The following is a 13,802-nucleotide window of genomic DNA, read 5'->3' as shown; positions in this document are numbered from 1 at the left end:
TTGCCTCAGCCTCCCACGTAGCTGGGATTATAGGTGGGCACCACCATGCCTGGCTAGTTTTTGTATTTATTTATTTATTTTTTGAGACGGAGTTTTATTCCTGTTGCCAGGCTGGAATGCAATGGCGTGATCTTGGCTGACTGCAACCTCCGGTTCAAGCGATTAACCTGCCTCAGCCTGCCAAGTAACTGAGACTACAGGCATGCCCAGCTAATTTTTCTATTTTTAGTAGAGGCGAGGTTTCACCATGTTGGCCTCGGCCTCCCAAAGTGCTGGGATTACAGGTGTGAGCCACTGTGCCTAGCTTGAATCCAAATTGTTATTATTATTATTATTTTTTTGAGTCTGATCTTATTTTTTTTATTTTTTATTTATTTATTTATTTTTTTTTGAAACGGAGTTTCGCTCTTGTTACCCAGGCTGGAGTGCAATGGTGCGATCTCGGCTCACCGCAACCTCCGCCTCCTGGGTTCAGGCAATTCTCCTGCCTCAGCCTCCTGAGTAGCTGGGATTACAGGCATGCGCCACCATGCCCAGCTAATTTTTTTGTAGTTTTAGTAGAGACGGGGTTTCACCGTGTTGACCAGGATGGTCTCGATCTCTTGACCTCGTGATCCACCCTCCTCGGCCTCCCAAAATGCTGGGATTACAGGCGTGAGCCACCGCGCCCGGCCTAGTCTGATCTTATTTGTTACTCAAAAAATCTTATTTCTGACTGGATTCAGACTTAGAAGTAGAAGCTCGCAGAGATGAAAGGCTGCGTCTCTTCGCAATTTGTTCCTGGCTCTTCTCTTTAGCTTCCTTCATTCTCTTGGCCAAAAGTTTAGCATATTCTGCGGTCTCTTCCTTGTTTTTGTTAGTACGCTGCTTCTTCAGAGCAATATGCCGCCGTTTGTGCTGCAGGACACGTGGAGTAACAAGACGCTGAATCTTGGGTGCTTCTTTGTTTAAGGGCTTTCTTACAACATACTGGCGGACATCATCTTCTTTAGAGAGATTGAAAAGTTTGTGGATTCTGCTAGCTCTTTTGGGCCCCAGGCGACGAGGCACAGTGGTATCAGTCAGTCCAGGAATATCCTTCTCTCTTTTTTTTTACAATAACCAAGTTGAGAATGCTCAGATTAGCATCCACAATGCAACCACTAACTGATTTTCTCTTTCTCCAGTTTTCCTTGGTCTGTAACAGGAATGCCCCTTACTCAGGAGCAGGCGAACACGGCCATGAGTCAAAACACACTGCTTCATGGGGAAACCTTGTTTGTCGTTCCCACCACTGATTCAGACCACATAACCCTTCCATTCTTCACCCAGAGCATCAGCAGCAACTTCTGTCGCCATACGCTTCTCATAAAATGCACGAAGTTTGCGTTCATCCTCCACTTCAATGAGTGTCTGGCAGCCAGTGGCTGGGAAGGAGATGTTCAGCTTCATCTTGAAGCCTGTTATTTTTTTTTTTTTTGAGACAGGGTCTCACTCTTGTCACCCAGGTTGGAGTCCAGTGGAGTCAATCTCAACTCACTGCAACCTCTGCCCCCCAGATTCAAACAATTCTCCCGCCTCAGCCTCCCGAATAGCAGGGATTACAGGAGTGTGCCACCACTCGGCTTTTTTTTTTTTTTTCTTCTGGAGACAAGAGTCTCGCTCCGTTGCCATGCGCCAGGCTGGAGCGCAGTGGCACAATCTCGGCTCACTGCAACCTCCACCTCCCAGGTTCAAGCAATTCTTCCGCCTCAGCCTTCCGAGTAGCTGGGACCACAGGCACATGCCACCACGCCCGGCTAATTTTTGTATTTTTAGTAGAGACGGGGTTTCACCATGTTGGTCAAGATGGTCTCGATCTCTTGATCTCATGATCCGCTCACCTTCGCCTCCCAAAGTGCTGGGATTACAGGCGTAAGCCACCATGCCCATGTCTCTACTAAAAATTTTGTATTTTTAGTAGAGACGGGGTTTCCACCATGTTGGCCGGGCTGGTCTCAAACTCTTGACCTTAAGTGATCTGCGCCTCGGCCTCCCAAAGTGCTGGGATTACAGGCGTGAGCCACTGCACCCAGCCGATAATTTTTAATATCTGCTATATCTGCTATATCACATTGTCTATTCTTTCTTTTCTTTTTTAGAGATGGGAGTCTAGCTACATCCACACACTGGAGTACAGTGGCACTATCATGACTCACAACATAAACTTGAACTCCTGGGCTCAAGCAATCCTCCTGCCTCAGCCTCCTGATTAGCTGGAATTACATGATATGCTACCACGCTTGGGTTCTTACTGTTTCTTACAGTTTTTCAGTTGATTCTCTTAGATTTCCAACATATAGTCATATATAAATAAGGATAATTTCATTTAAAACTTTTATCTACTATACTGTCACAATATTAAATAATGGAATTATGAATATAATTTATGTCATGTCTTTTGACCTTAAGTTCAGTGCTTTTTGAGTATATATTCAATCCACTAAATAGTTATTGAGCACCAACAATCTATAAAGCATTGCTATAGATGAGAAAGACATGGTAAAAAGAAAAATCATTCAATGTTCACATTCATAATCTTTGTTTTTTTTTTTTTTTTTTGAGATGGAGTTTCGCTCTTGTTACCCAGACTGGAGTGCAATGGCGCGATCTCGGCTCACCGCAACCTCTGCCTCCTGGGTTCAGGCAATTCTCCTGCCTCAGCCTCCTGAGTAGCTGGGATTACAGGCACGTGCCACCATGCCCAGCTAATTTTTTGTATTTTTAGTAGAGACGGGGTTTCACCATGTTGACCAGGATGGTCTCGATCTCTTGACCTCGTGATCCACCCGCCTCGGCCTCCCAAAGTGCTGGGATTACAGGCTTGAGCCACCGCGCCCGGCCTATTTTTAATTTTTTTAAAGGCTTAATGCCAGTTTATTTATTACTATTATTATTATTATTATTATTTTTTGAGACAGAGTCTTGCTCTGTTGCTAGACACCAGGCAGGAGTACAGTGGTGTGATCTTGGCTCACTGCAACCTCTGCCCCCCAGCTTCAAGCAATTCTCCTGCCTCAGCCTCCAGAGTAGCTGGGACTATAGGTGTGTGCCACCACGCCAGGCTAATTTTTGTATTTTTTAGTAGAGATGGGGTTTCACCATGTCGACCAGGATGGTCTCAATCTCTTGACCTCATGATCCACCTGCCTCGGCCTTCCAAAGTGCTGGGATTACAGGCATGAGCCACTGTGCCCGGCCATCTTTATTTATTTTTTTGAGATGACGCTTGCTTTGTTGCCCAGGCTGGAGTTCAGTGATGTGATGACAGCTCACTGAAGCCTCAAAGTCCTGGGTTCAAATGATCCTCCCATCTCAGCCTCTCGAGTAGCTGGGCCTATAGGGATGTGCCACCATATCTGCTTAATTTTTTAAATTTTTTGTAGAGATGGGGTTCTTTGTGTTGCCCAGCTTGGTCTCCAACTCCTGGGCTCAAGCGATCCGACCGCCTCAGCCTCCCAAAGTACTGGGATTACAGGCATGAGTCACTGTGCCCAACCTCATAATCTTTTCTTATCCCAACAACAGATCTAGAGCCACAATAAATATCCAGTTGGTAATCCTTGCAACGTTAAAACCTGTCCAGCAAATTCAATATTCTATCCTATTAAACTCAAATGTGACCATATGCAAAATTATTCTCTGAGGACAGGAATGTTTTGTTTTTGTTATTTTTTAGGAAGAGGGAAGCAGAATGAGTTGGGACTAAGGAAGTGAGTGAACAACGGGCATAGTAAATAGATATTTACCTGAAAGCCAAATACATAAAATAAACAAGGGGCTGAAACTCCCTTCAGAAAGCTAGACGCAGAGCTATCTGAAAGCACAAGTTACGTGACCCTAAGGCAGAGTTTAACCGTGGGGGAAGGCATAAGAAAAGAAAGCATTTATGAGCATGTCCTCAAGTGTGTGAACTGCACTCATGTATAGCTAACAACCTAGTGAGATGAGACAGTAACGTAATAAATCTCATAATAAAGTTAAGTATTAACGCAAGGTGCTAAAAGTTAGAGAATGTTTCTCAAAGGAAGTGAGTCATTCATTTGGCAAGTATGTATTGAGTACCTATCGAATGTCCGGCTGCAATCTACACACAAAATGCCCAACAAAGAAAGGCAGAATCCCTCTTCTCAAAGAGCTCATAGTCTACTGGGAGAGGTGGCTGTAATTTAAGAAAACATATAAATATGTGTGTGTGTGTGATGTATATATTATTAGAAATTGTGTTGAGTGCTGTATGGGAAATAATTCTATGAGAAAATAAGGTGATATAACTTACATTTGGGGCTTCAGGAAAAGCCTATTTGAGAAAGCCGCCTTGAAGCTGAAACCTGAGGGATGAATAAGCAGACAGCATACCAGGCAGGAGTGATTTTCGGAGTGAAGTCTTATGGGGTGAGCAGCCTTCAGTGATAAGGAATCTCACTTATGCAAAGGCATGAAAGCACAGGTATAACAGGTATGAGGAACTACAAGTTACCATAGCTCAGTTAAGGGGACGCGTGGAAATGGAAACACCAGGAAAAGAGAGAGAAAACAAAAGGCAAAAATATGAAGATGGAAGAGGAACAAACTAGAAATTCAATTCAGTATGTGTTGATTATTTACTATGTGTTTAGCAATATCTTAGTGGATTCTTTTTTTTTTTTTGGAGACGGAGTTCGGAGTTTTGCTCTTGTTGCCCAGGCTGGAGTGCAATGATGTGATCTTGGCTCACTGCAACCTCCGCCTGCCGGGCTCAAGCAATTCTCCTACCTCAGCCTCCAAAGTAGCTGGGAGTACAGGCATGTGCCAACGCCCCTGGCTAATTTTTTGTAGAGACGGGGCTTCTCCATGTTGGCCAGGTTGGTCTCAAACTCCTGACCTCAGGTAATCTGCCCTCCTCGACCTCCCAAAGTGCTGGGATTACAGGCATGAGCCACCACCCCCTGCCAGGGGGATTCTTAAGATGTTAAAAGAATGGCTCCTCCGCTCAATAAACTCAGAGTCTAAATGGGTAGATAACAGAAACATTCTCCTTCTAAGATAATCTTTCAGAGAACACTCCCTAATGCAGCCTCAACTACATTCTTTTAATATCATAAACTGTGCTTTTGTTTTCCCAAACGGTAACTCCTAAAATGAATTTTTAAATTAACAAATGAATCTTACTTCCTGCCACAGGCCCCGACTATGACTTTACAGCAATCTATGGCTAAAAATCACTCAGCTTTACTGGCTGCTTCTCAACAGGCCAATAATGCTGATGAGGCTCTTCAGAGAGTGAGAAGTACTTTTTTTTTTTTTTTTTTTGAGACAGAGTTTCACTCCTGTCGCCCAGGCTGGAGTGCAATGGTGTGATCTTGGCTCATGGCAACCTCCACCTTCTGGGTTCAAGCGATTCTCCTGCTTTAACCTCCTGAGTAGCTGGGATTACAGGCATGCACCACCACACCTAGATAATTTTGTATTTTTTTTTAGTAGAGATGGGGTTTCTCCATGTTGGCCAGGCTGGTCTCAAACTCCCAACCTCAGGCGATCTGCCTGCCTTGGCCTCCCAAAATGTTGGGATTATAGGCATCAGCCACTGTGCCCGGCCGTACTTTTTTTTTTTTTTTTTTTTAAATATAGCTGCTCATCACTGACTCTAAAAAAAAAAATCTCATCTTTCCTCTTTCAGGATCTCAGATACAAAAAGTTAGAAACTGTTACTGATGCTACTAAGCTTGAATGTCCTTGCTTTAATCTTTGCAAAAATAAAATCCACAGTACTTACTAGGCTGCTTGGATAAGCTGTTGTTTTACTTCTTACTGGAGGAGCTTAACAATGAAAAACAAAGCTAGCACAAGTTTTATCTACAAAAAGTGATGTTCTAATTTGAGTCCAGTTCCAACATACTCTAAGTAATAATTCAATTAGTTCTGTGACTGTGGCAGAATGCCACACCCTAATGACAGTTAATTCTCTTATTTTCTTCCTCTAGTTTCCCCTTTATTACTATGGTTTGGAACCCACATTTCAGTCTCGTCCCTAGACTCTAAGACAAAACAGCACACATTAGCTGGCTCACATTTATAATCCCAGCACTTTGTGAGGCTGAGACAGGTGGAACACGAGGTTAGGAGTTCAAGACCAGTCTGCCAACATGGTGAAATCCCATCTCTACTAAAAATCACAAAAATAGCAAAGTGTGGTGGCAGGTGCCTGTAATCCCAGCTACTCAGGAGGCTGAGGCAGGAGAATTGCCTGAATCTGGAGGCGGAGGTTGCAGTGAGCCGAGATCACGCCACTGCACTCTAGCGTGGGCGACAGAACGAGATTCAGTCTCAAAAAAAAAAAAAAAGCACACATGGAGGTATATGTATTTGAGGTGGTAGGAGACAGCTGTGACTCTTTGAGGGCTGAAACTGGAGACAGTAAACAATAGGCAGAGATGTTTTGTGAACTCTTGGGCTATAGCTACCCTCTTGCCTTGGCCTCCTAAAGTGCTGGGATTACAGGTGTGAGCCATCACACTGGCTGTGTTTTGTTTTTAATTGAAGAAAGAAGCAATTCTGCTGACAATCATCAACACACTCCCAAACTCTCAGGCAGAAATGACCACTGGTTCCTCTGTGCTGCTCTCTTCTTTGTTCAGCAGGCTTATATATTGCATGGGAGGAGGCAGTGCAGTGTGGGAGTTTGCCTGGGAGAAAAAGTAACTTGCTGCTGGAGCAGGGTGTTCTAGAGACCAGGGATTTGTTACAAGAGCATGGTGGAGAAATTGGTTTTGAAAGGAAGAGGTGGCTGGGTACGGTGGCTCACACTTGTAAACCCAGCACTTTGGGAGGCTGAGGTGGGTGGATCACTTGAGGTCACCAGTTCAAGACCTGCCTGACCAACTTGGTGAAACCCCATCTCTACTAAAAATACAAAAATTAGCTGGGTGTGGTGGCGCATGCCTGAAGTCCCAGCTACTCGGGAGACTGAGACAGTTGAGTTGCTTGAACCTGGGAGGCGGAGGTTACAGTGAGCCAAGATCGCACCACTACACTCCAGCCTGGGCCATGTAGCAAGACTCCATCTTGGAAAAAAAAAGAGGCCAGGCACAGTGGTTCATGCCTGTAATCTCAGCACTTTGGGAGGCTGAGGCAGGAGGATCACAAGGTCAGGAGATCGAGACCATCCTGGCTAACACAGTGAAACCCCGTCTCCACTAAAAATACAAAAAAAAATTAGCCGGGCGTGGTGACATGCGCCTGCAGTCCCTGCTGCTTGGGAGGCTGAGGCCGGAGAATTGCTTGAACCTGGGAGGCACAGGTTGCAGTGAGTCGAGATTGAGCCACTGCACTCCAGCTTGGGTGATAGAGCAAGACTACGTTGCCAAAAAAAAAAAAAAAAGAAAAAAAAAAAGAAAGAAAGAAAAGAAGACGTACTTCTTTTAACCTAGAAGAGTAATGGGTTCAGATAGAGATAAAAAGGCAGGTATAACTTGGAAGGTAAGACATGAGAAAGGTTTATGCCTTACGGGGATTCCTGTTTTCTTGGTTCTCAGAGCCCTTAGTGTTTCAGAATTTCTTTATAGCACTCCCTGGACCAATAGAAAAATCTAACCATTCCATTTATCAGGTACAGTTCAAACAACCTAATAAGTAGATATGTCTTGATAATTTAGTAGCTGTTTGAAAAATAAATTGAGCACTATAGAGTTGCTCTAGTTTCAAATTTTCTTTTTTTTAAGATGGAGTCTCACTCTGTCACCCAGGCTGAGTGCAGTGGCGGAATCTCAGCTCACTGCAACCTCCAACTCCAGGGTTCAAGCAATTGTCCTGCCTCAGCCTCCCCAGTGGCTGGGATTACTACAGGTATGTGCCACCACACCCGCCTGGCTAGTTTTGATTTTTTTCAACTACATACATAATTCACCCAATGACAATTGAGTGGTTTTTTGGTATATTCAGAACTGTGCAACTCTCACCTCTAAAAGAAACCCTGTACTCATTAGCAGTCACTATTCCTTCCCTGTCATTTCCCCATCCCTAGGCTACCACGAATCTGCTTTCTGTCTCTATACTACATTCCCTTCTATCATAACTGATTAATATTCCACTGTATGGATATGCTATCTTTTGTTTATCCATTCATCAGTTGATGAACGTTGGTTTGTTTCCATCTTTTGGCTATTTTCAATAATGCTGCTGTGAACATTTATGTTTTTGTGTGAATATGTTCAAGTTTTTGTGTGAATATGTTTTGATTTATTTTGGGTATATACATATGATTGGAATTGCTGGGTCTGGCACTGAGGAAGGAGAACTGTCCAGACCCCAGGCACAACTAGTGCCTGAAGAATATCTTACAGTGTTATGGCTCAGCTGTTTCCTTTACATAATCCTTTATATATAATCATATAGTGCTTGAAGTGTAACTTACTGCTTACATATATTTAGCATACTTAGTTCTATATAATCTTTCTATATAATCATATAGGTATTGTAGTCGGAGCTGTACTGACACATTTAGTGCTGATTTATATAATCCTTCTATATAACTATATAGTAGTTTGTAGTAGGAGGAATGCCTAGAGCAGTCACAGAACAGAAGCAGTACATGGGAAAAACAGCCAGACCAGGACAAGATCCAAAGATCCAGGCAGTGGTGTCCCTGCCTGAAAGGGCATACGCTGTATCGCAGGCTTGGAGCAAGTGCCTCTCCTCCTGATAAAGGAGTTATAGTACGTTGCATTCAGTTCCTGTGGAAAGTAGGCCTCAGGCCTGAGATCCTGGAAGTAACCAAGGGAGAAGAATCCCTCTGGTGTGACCAGTCACACCCTGTCAGTCTTTTCTCACTTCTGTGCTAGCTCAAAGAATCCTCTCATAAATATCTTAAGAGAAGAGCACAAAGCCTGTCAGCTCCCACTGCATTAAGCTTACAGTATCCTTCTATTAGAAGTCCTTTGAAGTCTCCAGTCCCCAGATAAGAAGTGTTGCGTGTGACACCTGTTGCACACAGCCCACCTCCTTGCCTCAGTGACCTAATGGGGGTGGACCCCTTTTCTGTACACGACCCTCTACTGCTGTGCACGGCCCACCTCTCTGCCCAGGTGACATAATGGGGTGGTCCCCTCACTTGTAAGTCACGTGATTATGTATGCCCTATTACTTTTTTTTTTTTTGAGACGGAGTTTTGCTCTTGTTACCCAGGCTGGAGTGCAGTGGCACGATCTCGGCTCACGCAACCTCCGCCTCCTGGGTTCAGGCAATTCTCCTGCCTCAGCCTCCTGAGTAGCTGGGATTACAGGCACGCGTCACCATGCCCAGCTAATTTTTTGTAGTTTTTAGTAGAGACGGGGTTTCACTGTGTTGACCAGGATAGTCTCGATCTCTTGACCTCGTGATCCACCCGCCTTAGCCTCCCAAAGTGCTGGGATTACAGGCGTGAGCCACCGCGCCCGGCCAGTATGCCCTATTACTAAGACTATAGATGATGACCTCAACTCACGATCCTGCCCCCTGCTTGTACCTAATAAATACAGATACTCTTGGGCATTTGGGGGCCGCTGCTGATCTCCACTCACAGGTGGTATGGCCCCCCGAGTCCTGATGCTCTTTACCAGTTCTTCAGTGTCCTGTCTCTTTACCTCTTGGATCCTGCATCTCAACACAGCATAAAGGACACTCCACGACCCTGTGGGGCCTCCACAGCCCTACATTATGATAACTGTTGAAACTTCTATGGAATTGCCAGACTATTTTCCAAAGTGGCTGTATCATTTTTCCTTCCTACCTGCAGTATATGGGGGTTTAAATTTCTCTACATTCTTACCAACACTTATTATTTATCTTTTAAAATCATAGCCATCCTAGTGTATATGAAGTGATAACTCCTTGTGGTTTTAATTTGCGTTTCCCTGATGGCTAATAAAGTTGTGTATCTTTTCACGTGCTCACTGGCCATTTGTGTAACTTCTTTGCAGAAATGTCTATTCAGATCCTTTGTCCATTCTTTTTTTTTTCGACAGGGTCTTGCTCTATTGCTCAGGCTGGTCTGCAGTGGTGTGATCATAGTTTCAGTTTTATAGTTTTAGTTCTTACATTTAGGTCTTTATCCATTTTGAGTTAATTTTAGTTTTTTTGTTTTTTTTTTTGAGATAGGGTCTCCCTCTGTTGCCCAGGCTGGACAGCAGTGGCGCAATCACAGCTTACTATAGTGTAGCCTCAACCTCCTGGGCTCAAGTGATCCTCCTGCCTCAGCCTTCTGGGACTGCTAGAATACACCACCACACCAGGCTGATTTTTAAAATTTTTGTAGAGACAGGGTCTCACCATATTGCCCAGGCTAGTCTTGAACTTCTGGGCTCAAGTGATCCTTCTGCCTCAGCCTCCCAAAAGTGCTGGGATTACAGGCATAAGCCACCACGCCCAGCCTATCCAGGTTTCAAATACTGCCTATCAGCTGATAACTGCAGAATACAGATGGGCAGCTCAGACCTCTTTCCAAACTTGATTATTCAGTTGCCTCTGGACATTCCCTAATAGATATTTCATACCCAGTAAGTTAAAAATGGAATTCTAATCTTCTTTTCAAAACTTGCTCTTCCTCAGCCTTCCTCATCTCCGTTAATGGCATTTCCACCATTCACTTGCTAACGCCTACCTTGGAGTCATTCTTGACTCATTTCTCCCACAAGCCACATCCCATCTGCTGGGAAATCCTACTGGCTTTACCTTCAGGTATATATAGGATTCTCTAACCTCTTTAATCTCAATTGCTACCTAGTCCAAGTTTTTGGCACCTTTGGCCTGGATTACTACAGTTAGCTTCCTTAGTGATCTTCCTGTTCTACACTTGCTTTCCTTAAATCTATTCTCAAACCAGCAAACAAATACATTCTTAAACGCTGCAGTGGTTTCCCTGCTCACTCTGCTCCAGCACAATGGCCGTCTTACCGTTCCTTGAAAACACTAGACACACTTCTGCCTTGGGGGCCTCTGCTGTGGTTTTTTCCTGTTCTTGGTCCACTCTTTCCTCAGTTCCTCCCATGGCCCACCCCCTTACTTCTGTCAAATCTTTGCAGAAATGTCAGTATCTCAAAGACGCTTATTTTGGCCACCATATTTGAAACTGCAAATTACCTGACATATTCTCAATCCCTCTTACCCTGACCTACTTCTTTTTTCTAGCGCTAATCACTACACGAGGTACTTAGCTGTGCTTATTGTGTTTCTGTTATTGCTTATCCTCTGTCTTCTCCCTGCAAGAATATGAAATCCATGAGTGAGGAATTTTTGTTTACTGATGCATCCCAAAAGTTAGAACAATGTAGCATATGTAGCTACTCAAAAATTTGAGAATATAGGCTGGCTGTGGTGGCTCACACCTGTAATCACAACATTTTGTGAGGCTGAGGCAGGAGGATCAGTTGAGCCCAGGAGTTCAAGATCAGCCTGGGCAACATAGTGAGATTCTGCCTCTATAAAAAAATTTAAAATTAGCTGGGCATGGTGATGTGTTCCTGTAGTCCCAGCTACTCAGGAGGCTGGGGCAGGAGGATGTCTTGAACCTAGAAGGTCGAGGCTGCAATGAGCCAGGCCTGTACCATTGTACTTCCAGCCCAGGCAACATAGTGAGACCCTTTCTCTAAAAAGAGGAAAAAGAAACAAAATTGAGGCTACAGAGAATTTTAACAAGGTTACTCCTATGCTTAAGTGTACATACAATCTGGTTAAAAGGTACAAAAGGCGGCCGGGCGTGGTGGCTCACACCTGTAATCTCAGCACTCTGGGAGGCTGAGGTGGACAGATCACCTGAGGTCAGGAGTTTCAGATCAGCCTGGCCAAAATGGAGAAGCCCTGTCTCTACAAAAAATACAAAAAAATTTAACTGGGTGTGGTGGCAGGCGCCTGTAATCACAGCCACTCAGGAGGCTGAGGCAGGAGAATCACTTGAACCTGGGAGGTGGAGGTTGCAGTGAGCTAAGATTGCACCACGGCACTGCAGCCTGGGCTGCAGAGCCAGACTCTCAAAATAAATAAATAAATACAATCTAATTAGCACATGCTGATAAGACTCTAATGATATAATGAATATGCACACAAAAATTTGAACACAATTATAGGGAGTTTAAACATTCCCTGAAGCCAGTTATGGGTCCTGAGTCGAGAATCCTTGGTTTCAAATATGGTTTTATCACTCAGGGTTTGTTAAGGAGGAATTTAAACTAGTTCTTAAATAACAAGCTATAAAAGAAAGGTGGGCAGTGGGGGGAAGGTCATCTCAAGCAAGGGACATAGCTAAGATGACAGCAGGTTGGGCCTGGTGCCTCACACCTTGAATTTTGGGAGGCAGAGGTGAGTGGATCGCTTGAGCCCAGGGGTTTGAGATCTGCCTGGGCAACATGGCAAAATCCCATCTCTACAAAAAGTATAAAAATTAGCTGGGCACGGTGGTGCATGCCTGTAGTCCCTGCTACTTGGGAGATTTGCTTGAACCTGAGAGGTGGAGGTTGCAGTGAGCCAAGATCGGGCTACTACACTCCAGCCTGGGTGGCAGAGCAAGGCTCTGCCTCAAAAAAAAAAAAAAAAAAAAAAAAAAAAAAAAAGATGACAGCAGAACCATTTGACTAGAATGGAGGATTTATGCAGTAGGTAAGAAACAGGCTGAGAAGTGCTGATGTATGACTTAAATTGTGTGGATATTTCAAATAATCCAAAGTTTTTGGGCAAAAGAATATGTAATGTCTAAAGCATCGTCTTTAGAAAATTAGTTTGGTAGTTGTTTAGAAGGAAATAATTCACAAAACCATTATAATGATTCAAGTTTGAAATGAAAACTGATAAGGTTTAGAATGATGAATTTATTTAGAAATACCCGGTTTGAAGCAGAGCATGGTGGCTCATGCCTGTAATCCCAGCACTTTGGGAAACTGAGGTGGATGGATCACCTGAGGTCAGGAGTTTGAGACCAGCCTGGCCTACATGGTGGAACCCCATCTCTACTAAAAATACAAAAATTAGCTGGGTGTGGTGGTGGGTGCCTGCAATCCCAGCTATTGGGGAGGCTGAGGCAGGACAATCGCTTGAACCTGGGAGGCGGAGAGCTGAGACTACATCACTTTACTCCAGCCTGGGCAAAAGGTACTCAGTCTTAAAAAAAAAAAAAAAAAAACCAACCCGGTTTGAAATTGAAAGTCAGAAATAAAGTTTAGGTCAGGCCCAGTTGCTTATCTATTTATTTATTTTTCCCCCCAAGATGGAGTCCCACTCTGTTGCCCAGGCTGGAGTGCAGTGGTGTGATCTTGGCTCACTGCAACATCCACCTCCCAGGTTCAAGCGATTCTCCTGCCTCAGCCTTCCAAGTAGCTGGGATTACAGCGTGTGCCAACATGCCTAGCTAATTTTTGTATTTTTAGTGAAGACAGGGTTTCATCATGTTGGCCAGGCTGGTCTCAAACTCCTGACCTCATGATCTGCCCGCTTTGGCTTCCCAAGGTGTTGGGATTATAGGCGTGAGCCACCACACTGGCCATTCAGGCCCAGTTATTTAGATTTGGGTGTTACTTACTGGATCTTTGAGTATAGGGTGAAAGACAAGGTATGAGAGAAAAATAATAAACATAGAGATTATTCAAAGGCTATGCATGAGAGGAGGTGAATAGTCTATTACTGTGATAATAAAATGTTGAATTTATATAGGGTAAAATCTTGATAGAATGCTTGAATTATATAGGTATTATGGGAAATAGAATGTTGTGGTTAATTGAGAAATAATGCAATTTTTTTTTTTTTTTTTTTTTTTTTTTTGGGGGGGGTTTTTTTTTTTTTTT

The 13,802-nt window shown here is 43.9% G+C and overlaps 1 long non-coding RNA gene and 1 pseudogene across 1 annotated transcript in view; both read right to left on the bottom strand.

Moving 5' to 3' along the window:
* Window positions 1-675: 675 nt before the first annotated feature.
* On the bottom strand, window positions 676-1,459 carry LOC116557738 (annotated as a pseudogene).
* Window positions 1,460-4,293: 2,834 nt separating this feature from the next.
* The window catches only part of LOC116557742, an 11,804-nt gene continuing 2,295 nt past the window's right edge, over window positions 4,294-13,802 (bottom strand). Inside the window, exon 2 of the long non-coding RNA XR_004271669.1 lies at window positions 4,294-4,487. This is a non-coding gene — a long non-coding RNA (uncharacterized LOC116557742). The remainder of the gene's footprint in view (window positions 4,488-13,802) is intronic.

Source organism: Sapajus apella, unplaced genomic scaffold (genome assembly GCF_009761245.1).
Source record: "Sapajus apella isolate SASKATOON/1434 unplaced genomic scaffold, GSC_monkey_1.0 scaffold20, whole genome shotgun sequence".
In the NCBI taxonomy this organism is placed as follows: domain Eukaryota; kingdom Metazoa; phylum Chordata; class Mammalia; order Primates; family Cebidae; genus Sapajus; species Sapajus apella.
The sequence above is the reverse complement of the archived record's forward strand: the minus strand, read 5'-3'. Positions and strand labels throughout refer to the sequence as shown.